This window comes from Lynx rufus, unplaced genomic scaffold (assembly GCF_022079265.1).
Source record: "Lynx rufus isolate CCGP_SWC_20201006 ecotype Redwood Valley unplaced genomic scaffold, mLynRuf1.p SCAF_3, whole genome shotgun sequence".
NCBI lineage: Eukaryota > Metazoa > Chordata > Mammalia > Carnivora > Felidae > Lynx > Lynx rufus.
Genome location: NW_025814845.1, coordinates 117,575,559 through 117,585,043, shown reverse-complemented (window position 1 = coordinate 117,585,043; position 9,485 = coordinate 117,575,559).

The following is a 9,485-nucleotide window of genomic DNA, read 5'->3' as shown; positions in this document are numbered from 1 at the left end:
CCTGCTCCATTCTGTCACCTTTGGTGACTTCAATGGTGGTATGCCCTGCCAGGCTGGCTGCTGTGACTGCTGCCCTCTGGCAGGTGGAGGCAGAACGGCGTCAGAGGGCATGTATTTGTCACAAGACAGAATCTCTGGAGGAAAATTCTTTTTGCTTAAAATGGAAGCTCCATGAAGACAAGGATACTGTCTTCCCTGTCACCATATCTCCAGGCCCAGGACAGTGCCTGGCACATAGTAGGTGCCCACAAATTATTTATTTATTTATTTATTTTGAGAGAGACAGAAACAGCACAGGTAGGGGAGGGGCAGAGAGAGAGGGAGAGAGAGAAGCCCAAGCAGGCTCCCTGCTGCCAGCGCATGGCCCCGGGGGTGGGGGGGGCGGGGTGGGGGTGGGGGGGCTTGAACTCACAAAACCATGAGATCATGACCTGAGCCGAAACCAAGAGTCAGGCACTTAACCAACTGAGCCACCCAGGTGCCCCGCTGGCTTTTTCTTACACCTCTCACCTCAGAACCATTCCATATGTGGTTCCCTCCACCTGGAATACTTTCTCCTCTGCACTTTTCCTGACCAACATCTACTCAACCTCAAGTCTCTGTATCTTTTCTACAGGGGCCTTTCCTGATGCCCCTGTCTACCCTGTGCCTCTTACGACTGTCAACCACAGGCATTTTTTCTCTTACCAGCTGTTTTCCTTCAAAGCACTGCCTACAAACTAGAGTTATATACTTATTTGTATAATATCTGTCCCTCTCACCAGGCTATAGCTCCAAGAAGCCGAGATTGTTCCGTTTTATTCACTATTGTTCACTCTGTGTACTTAAGTAATAAGCTTGAGAATATTAACATGTTTTCCTCTCCTGCATTACTGTGTACACGACTTTCTCTCTGGCTGGACTGAGGTACACAACTGCTTGCTGCAAGTGGAGAGGAGATATTAAGGTTATTACATTAGGAATGGAGAGAGAATTAAAGAGTTAATTTTTGAGGCGCCTGGGTGGCTCAGTCGGTTATGCATCTGACCTCAGCTCAGGTCATGATCTCACGGTTCGTGGGTTTGAGCCCCGGGTCAGGCTCTGTGCTGACAGCTCAGAGCCCGGATCCTGCTTTGGATTCTGTGTCTCCCTCCCTCTCTCTCTGCCCTTCCCACGCTCACACTCTGTCTCTCTCTCAAAAATAAAAATAAACCTTAGAAAAAATTTAAAGAATTAATTTTCACTTTCTAATATTCAAAATGGGTTTTTTGCTGCAAGGCAATGGGCTTGAAGGGACTCAGTATTTTCTAAATCCTTTAGCAAGAACTGAGCATTTAGGATTCAGATCACTGCTCTCGGGGACAGGAAGCAGTTGTGATTTGGAGGAAATCTGGACTAGAAAAAGAAGGAAGAGCCCAACGCATGCTCCATCTGGTTCATGGGGATCTGGGGATAGGGAGTGGGAGCACAAGGAAGCAGGATTGTCTGCAAAGCCAGTGAGAACCAAGGTGGGGCCAAAGCCTCAGGAAAGATGGATAGGCCTGACCAAGAATAAGAAAACAGGCCAGGACACACGGGCCTTAGGCCTCTGGAACACACACCATAGAGCACCCAGACACGGCACTATCAGCCCTCAATGGGCACATGGCCACGGAATATCCCTCGTCAAGATGTTCCTTAAGAGCTTCATAAACAACATAAAGCGTTGCATATGTGGATGGGTGGATGGACACAGAGAGAGTTTGTATTTCAGTACATTATATAAAGTATTATACATGTGTGTATTATAAGCATGCTGTTGTATTTCTTTTCGCGAAGCACCATGTGGATCCAAGCGTGCTGTACTCCATCATCAAGCTATACCACCTCTTCAGTCACACAGATACTCTCTTGGACAGGAGCGACGTGGAATGATGAGGAAATGTGCATTTTTGCATAAGGATACGGAGTATTATCTAAAAGGGCTGTTCAAATGATTGCATAGTACAGACTTTGGGCTTACAAGGGGCAGCAGACTACTTACTGACAAATTAAATAAGCTACATTTCCTTTCCACGTCCGAGGAAACAAATCTGCACGTTTGCTGCATGAAGAAGCCCATTTGGGATCCTTAAGAAGCTGTGGAAGCACGTATTTGTGCTGCTGACAGGTGATAAATGAGAATTTGAAAGTCCAACAACCCTGATGCTGGGACAATGAATACAAATTATTTATATAGGCAACTACAGACAATTAGCAGATGAAGGAAAGAAAGAAAGAAAGAAAGAAAGAAAGAAAGAAAGAAAGAAAGGGAGAAAGAGAGAAAGAAGGAAAGGGGTGGAGTAAAGGATATAATCTTATTTCTCTTTGAAATGACTGAGCCGCATTCAGCAGGGTGAATCCTTATGCCAGCAACCCAGGCCCAGGACATACTTCAAAAATTATGCCTTGGAGAAAGAGATTAGACTCTGAATCTATATTTAGGCCAGAAAGTATCTTCACAGCTTATGGATATGAAACAAAATTTGGCTGGAAACATTCACAAAGATAGAAAGCGAAGGCATTCTGATCTCAAGACATGACCTCGGCTGTCACCTTTTTCTCTTCTGGGTCACAGAGCTATGGCTGAAGAGAACACAGATGTGAGTTTGGGTTTGGAGGTGGCATCTCATATATCCTGCTATCTTTAAATAGGAGAAACAACTCATCCCTAGCTAATCGAGATCTGAGACTTACTTTTGCTCCCAGGAACCTCCACCTGCACACCTGGCCTGGGTCTCTGAATGGCCAGTACTGGAAAGCTCAGGTTTTCTTTGATCTCAGATGTATCCACAAACACAGGAACTGACTAGTCCCCAAGTTTGCCCAGCCACCCTCAGAGGACCTGGGGTGGGGGTGAATCAGAAAGTAGATTCAAGGTAGACGTTTAGCTCTTGCACTTTGGGAAAAGGGAGAAGTGACCCTAAATAAGAGTAAATACCCCTGAGATTGGGGGATTTTTACTACAGAAAAGATTGTAATTGGGTGTACTATTTCAAGATGTCCTCCAGTTTAGACTATTGGCCAACCTGTCTTTCTCTACCAATATGGCCGAGGAACTAGGGAGCCCGAAGTCCTCCCTTCCTGGTCCAAATGTACTCAGAGTGTTCCTGGAAGAATAGAAAGGAAAATAATTAATAAGCTTCTTCTAGGAACAGGGATTATAGTAAAAAAGGAATTTGAGGGAGGAGAGGCAGGGATGAGCCATTGTGTGTCTGTCTCTTTAGGTTTTATCCTAGGTTGGCAGAAATGTGATAGGTAAATCCCTGGGGACACTGAGTGTAGGGAGCTTCACTCTTCTTCACATCCCAGATTTTGGAAGCAGAGTGGCCTATATCTTTGCAGCAATGTACACATACCAAAAGAAACTCGCCAGCATAGGGTGATCTGACAAAGGAAGACCGAATTCTAGCTTCCTCAGGGAGGATGAAACCCAGAAGTTTCCACATGCCCTTTGGAGATAGAGGAAGAAGTGGATCAATGTTGAGTTACACCCAGAGGTTCTGCCACTGGACTTGCAAGGGCAAAGGGAGGAGGTGGAAACATCCAAACCAGAGACACATGGAAGGGGCTCAGAGGGAGCCGAGTGAGGCTGTGTTGGCCAGGGAGTACCTAAGGCTCAGACCAAGTAAAAGAGGCACAAACATGGTATACGGATCTGCAGCAGACACGAGCAGAATTGGTGTGGGACCGGTCCCAGCTTAGTGGTCACTACTCAGAGAGAAGCCCAGGCTAACCATTTCACAGCCAAGACCAGTGGGTGAACCAGAGTTCACTGCATGGATCTCTCTTCTACCACCACGAGAATGCAGAAAGGCAGTACCCTCTCAATGGAACCAAGACGCCAACTCAAGAAGTGGGAGAATAGGTGCAGGGTGTTACGATGTTTCTGGTAGAGCTAGACTTCAAACTGACTGAATACTTATGTGAAATGAGAATGTTTAAGATTAGAAGGAACTTCAATAATTTTAATCAACAAGTTTAAGTTTAGAATTCTGCCTAACATACCAACCAAATGAGTAATTAGGAGGGGTGCCTGGATGGCTCAGTTGGTTGGGAATCCGACTCCAACTCAGGTCATGATCTCTCAGTCTGTAAGTTCAAGCCCCACATCGGGCTCTGTGCTGACAGCTCAGAGCCTGGAGCCTGCTTCAGATTCTGTGTCTCCCTCTCTCGCTGCCCGTCCCTGCTCACACTCTGTTTCTATCTCTCTCTCTCTCTTAAAAATAAATAAACATAAAAAAAATTAAGTGAGTAATTAGGAGATCTACCACCATGATCACCTGGGCTCATGAAGTGTTTTCCACACCCTAACTGGCTATACATAGGCTTTTCAAGATAAGGATATAACCTCTCTGTCTTCTCCACCCATGAACATAAAGGGCCACTTCCCAAGGGGTCCTATGCTAACATAATGCCATGTGGAAATCATTTCCTTTCCTATTTGTTTTATTGAGCCTTGTTGGACATTTTAGTCCTTTAGTCAGTTTCTTTTCTTTCCAAAATGATCCACCTAGGAGACCCACATTTAAGTGCTTAAGAAGCCCGGGTGTAGATTGACATGCTAGTCCACCTAAATCCTGGAAAAATCAATATAGCAAAAACCTTGAGATGCTAGGTACCTTTCCTTAAGGTCTGCTAGAGCTGGAAGAAAACAGGTAAATATTCAGACATCATATGGTAGGGGAGAGAGGCTTTCCCCAAACTGTATTTCCATTCTTACGGCCCCCACTTTCAAGTTCTTCCCACTGCTGATTATAAAAATGCTGAGTCTGTCTGTATAAATATATTCTCCATTGCTATGACAAGAGTGGCTTACCATTTATGCCAAATTACCATGCAGCACAATAACAATTATACACATCATTAAGTATGTGTCAGATTAACTTTGCTATATATTTTATTTAAACACTGAACTCTGTCTGAATGAGCACAGTCTTCATATTTGTAGATCATGTCGCATGGACATTTGATGACAGCAGAAAAAAAATTAGAGATAACATTTGTATGCAAAAGAGAAAGTGTCATTGAGTAAGTCAGTAAGAATTTCTATGCATGAGTGACTGCCCGTGCCCAATCAACGAAGCAAACAAAAAGCAGAGCTGCAAGGTATTTTCAAGGAGGTCAAACCAAGACTATCAAATAAATGAATTTCAAAAAAAATTGTTCAGCTTGCAGAGTTCATTTATTATTAATTATATACAGATGAAAAACACTAAATAGTTCAGGTCAATCAATTTTTGTAAGTAATCACAATTATAGGAAGATTATACAGATTTGATTTTTTTTTCCTTTCAGGTGAAAAGTTAGCACATTAGCTAACTTACTAGCATGACATACTGAATTGTCAACAATTACCAAGAACATTTGTCCATTTTTTCCTGCCATTCTTGGAGAAATGAACTGTGAATCCACAGGGGCACCCAGTGACTTATGATACCATAGGTAGAAGCAACTCAGCAACAGGTTTTGTGCTAATAATTTTGTGATGATTAAAGCAAGAGGCTGTATTGAGTAGTGATACTAGTATTTGATAACGTCTCTAGCATGGACACATTTTGATTAAACTGTGTACTTTAGAAAGGCTGGGGGTGAGGAGAGTGTCTATCTCACATTACCTTTTCAAAATATAATAAATATAGTGAAGTTCACAGTAATGCTTCTATGCACCATGCATCCCAAATCATAAAATTACTGATTGTATTTCATTTGTATAGTAAATATCAAATTAATTGCAATCTGGGATGAACGTCTACATTTGTTACTCTAGGAATTGCAGTACCTGGGGAAAGCCCATAGAAAGAAGAAAACTATACCCTACAGGTGGGGAGAAAAACATTTGAAGATAAAAAGAAAATGTAATCTTTTAAAAATAATACATGTTCTGCTGATATATATGTGTGATTTGCTGATTTGGTGCCAAATAGTTTTTCAAGGAAAGGTCAGATGGGAGGTATGGTACCAAAGAGAGAAGGGGGAACATCTTAAGGTATAAGGAGAATGTCGCCGCCAAGAGTGAAGATTTCGTCCTGTAATAAATGAGATTGCAAAGAGCTGCGCAGGGTCTCAGGTTCAGATCTTCTACAGACCCTGTGTCCCTATTTAAAGGCCACTTCCAATCCCCTTCTCCATTTTCCATTACCTACTATAAAGGTTGGACGACTGATGATTCATTTATTTTCCAGCTGGAGAAGTCATGTAACCTAGTTCTGGCCAATAAAATGTAAGGTGGCAATCAAGGAAGCTGGGAAGCTTATGAGGAAGGTTTCCATCTCCTGGCGAAGAGAGAATGGGAGTGAGCAGCAAACCTTTGCCGCTAGCTGCCCCTGCCACCTGCCTGCCGGTGAACCTGGATGTGTGAGCAGAGGCTGCTGGGGGCTGCATCCGTCCTCTGACAGATATAAGAATCAGAGACACCAGCCCACCGTCCTGCCTTTGGGAGCCACTGAACAAACACCAGCAACCACCAACGTCCAGATTTCCTGTTAAGGGAGAAATATCATCCTCTCCTGTTTAAACAACCGTCAGTCAAATAGCCTGTGATTTAGAGCACAAGGCATTCGAAGTGGATACTGAATTACGGAGATGCTTATGAATAAGAGGGAAAAGACAAAGTGGACGGTCACCAGGGGTTGACAGTAGAGCCGGGAGGGGTTTTTTGCTTTGTTTACCCAGCTGTGTTTTGTTTCCCAGGAAAGGGTGTCGGTGCATGCATCTGGATTGTAGAACCCCACCTTTCTGACTAGTTGAGCAGACTGTATGGTGGATATCATTCTATTTTGTCACACTAAGAGGAGATCATCTGGCTCAAGAGTAATTAGCACTCATTAATCTGCTTCATTTTTTCCCTGTGGCTTTGCCTGGCATCAGGACTGAGCAACAGCCACCGGGCTCTGGCCTGACAGTGATTGGACATCTAGAGGTTATGAGGACAGAGTTACCGCCTGTGGCCACCCACAAGCAAAAAGGAAGCGAGTCTTCCCAAATGCAATTAAACTGTGTTGTGCGGGTGGCAGGAGGTGAAAGTGTCCATTACTGAAACCTGAGTGGGGTTTAAGCAGTTGTGGAAGGACCCAGCCCTAGCAGTGAAACTCTGCAGACAAGGGAACATTTGCGAGAAAATAAATTCAGCCTTTAAAACAATATGGAATATTTATACAATCAAGCGACTTTTTTTCTTTACAAAGCAAATTGCTATTGAACTCCTTTAAATATTAAATCCCCTTGGCAACAAAGGAAGGACTCCAAAATTCTTAACCTGAACTGGTAAGGAATAATAGCAATCGAAGATTCCTGAATAGAGACAAAGAAGCTCAGAAACTCCACTCTGAGACAGTGAGGCAATATTTACCGATTTATTCACTCGGGAAATACCGCCTGGCTGTCTTCCATCTGGTGCTGCACTGTCCAGATAGAAGTCCCTCCCTGTTAGAGCACACAGCCAAATGTGGGAGAGAAACTTTCAGCCAAAGTAGGAGATCTTAATATATAATTATAAATTATTTTCCTGTACATATATTTCTATATGTTTATTACTCTAAAGGAAAGGAACCAGGTACTAAGAAAAACAAAGCAGGATCCTAATTTGGAAAACAATGGTCTCCTAGAGACAGTGACATTGAGCTTGGACTTGGAAAGTGGCTGGGTGTTAGAGGAAAAGCAGGGCCAGATTTCCAGGTAGGAATACACAACTTTGCAGGAATATTTAGACTGCGAAAATACATAATTGAACCTGAAGGATATTAAGGAGCATTGGCATTAAGAAGCAGTTGAAGAGGGGCGCCTGGGTGGTTCGGTCGGTTGGGTGTCCAACTTCGGCTCAGGTCATGATCTCACAACCTGTGAGTTCGAGCCCCATGTTGGGCTCTGTGCTGGCAGCTCGGAGCCTGGAGCCTGCTTTGGATTCTGTGTCTCCCTCTCTCTGCCCCTCCCCCACTCACTTGCTCTGTCTCTCTCTGTCTCTCTCTGTCTCTCTCTCTCTCTCTCCTTCAAAAATAAATAAGCATTAGAAAGAAAGAAAGAAAGAAAGAAAGAAAGAAAGAAAGAAAGAAAGAGGCAGTTGAAGAGCTTAAACTGACATCCACAAGAACTGGACCTGCCCTGGCCCCTCAATAGCACAAGTTCAAAGCTTTGGCTATCTCTTGACATGGGCACCCTCCTCCCCCCGTGAACCCCACAGAACTCATCTTCTTTAAGCTGAAGACTGTAAGTGAATAACAAGGGGGCCTGTCAGCTGATGATTTTGAGCAATTGACAAGCATCCCCTTCTTTTTTGCCCTAAAATTTCTCCAGAACTTATTCTTTCTGACACATCTCTCACACGGGAAAAACAGAGAATATAAGAGAAAATTAACTCCTGTAAATCTAAAGCACAAAGATTACTCTTTGTTACTCATTTAGAAAATGATCATTTTTAACCTTGATACAGGTATGGACCTCAAATTAGATAGAAAGCCTCCAATATGCTAGTTGTTAATTCAGTTCTTAAGAAAAAGCAGGTATATGCATGCACTTATTCTCTCTCTCTCTTCCTCTCTCTCTCTCTCTCTCTCTCTCTCTCTCTCTCTCTCTCACACACACACACACACACACACACACACACACACACACAGGTTGCAACAGACATTGAGAAAATACCTATCTAAGGTTTAGCCCTAATGATCCCCAAATAAAGAAATCCTATTTCAGACACTTTTGAAAGGGAATTTCCACAGCCTTTCTAAGAACTACTTTTCAATGTTATAAATATTCTAGAAATTTTAATGAAACCTAGAGATTTTTAGTTTACTTACATCTAATCAAATGACCAAGTTTGTCAGTTGTATAGGTAATTTTGGGACAAAATCTTGCAGTTTAATTTGAAAAGGATAAAGTTGTCATGTCTCCCCAAAACTTTATCATATTTGCTATTGCATTTATTATTTATACATCACCATAACCATACGAGATTCTTTACGGTAAATAGAACATAGAAGTAAACAAAAACACGTAAAAAGCCCTTTGTTCTAAAGGAGTTATCAGCAAGAACCTCCTGATCTCCCCAAGGTATCAATTAAGTTTGCTGAACAGTTAAGATGATAAAGCACCAGGCCTCCTAATTTATTCTGTTCCATTAATTTTCTTCTATAATGTCAGAGAAAAAAAGAACAAGAACTGAGTGTGAGGAATAATACACCCAGGAAAGAGAATGTCAGCACATGCATCGAGATTGTGGAAATTCTCTTAAAGAGAAATTGGCTTCCTAGGCAAGTTTGACAGTCCTAGACAATGAAATACCCTGTGCCATAGTTTTCTGCCCTGATATTAATGTACATTAGAGGCTGTATCACGAGAGAGGAAAGGTACAGGGGAGGTCCAGATTACATTCCCACACCAGTGGACCTTATCTGTAATGCTGGCATGTTACCAGCCCCTACTATCCTCAGTAGAAACATGGACTTAGGTTTAGGATGTATCAGAATGGAGCAGCAAAGAGCCAAGACTAAACT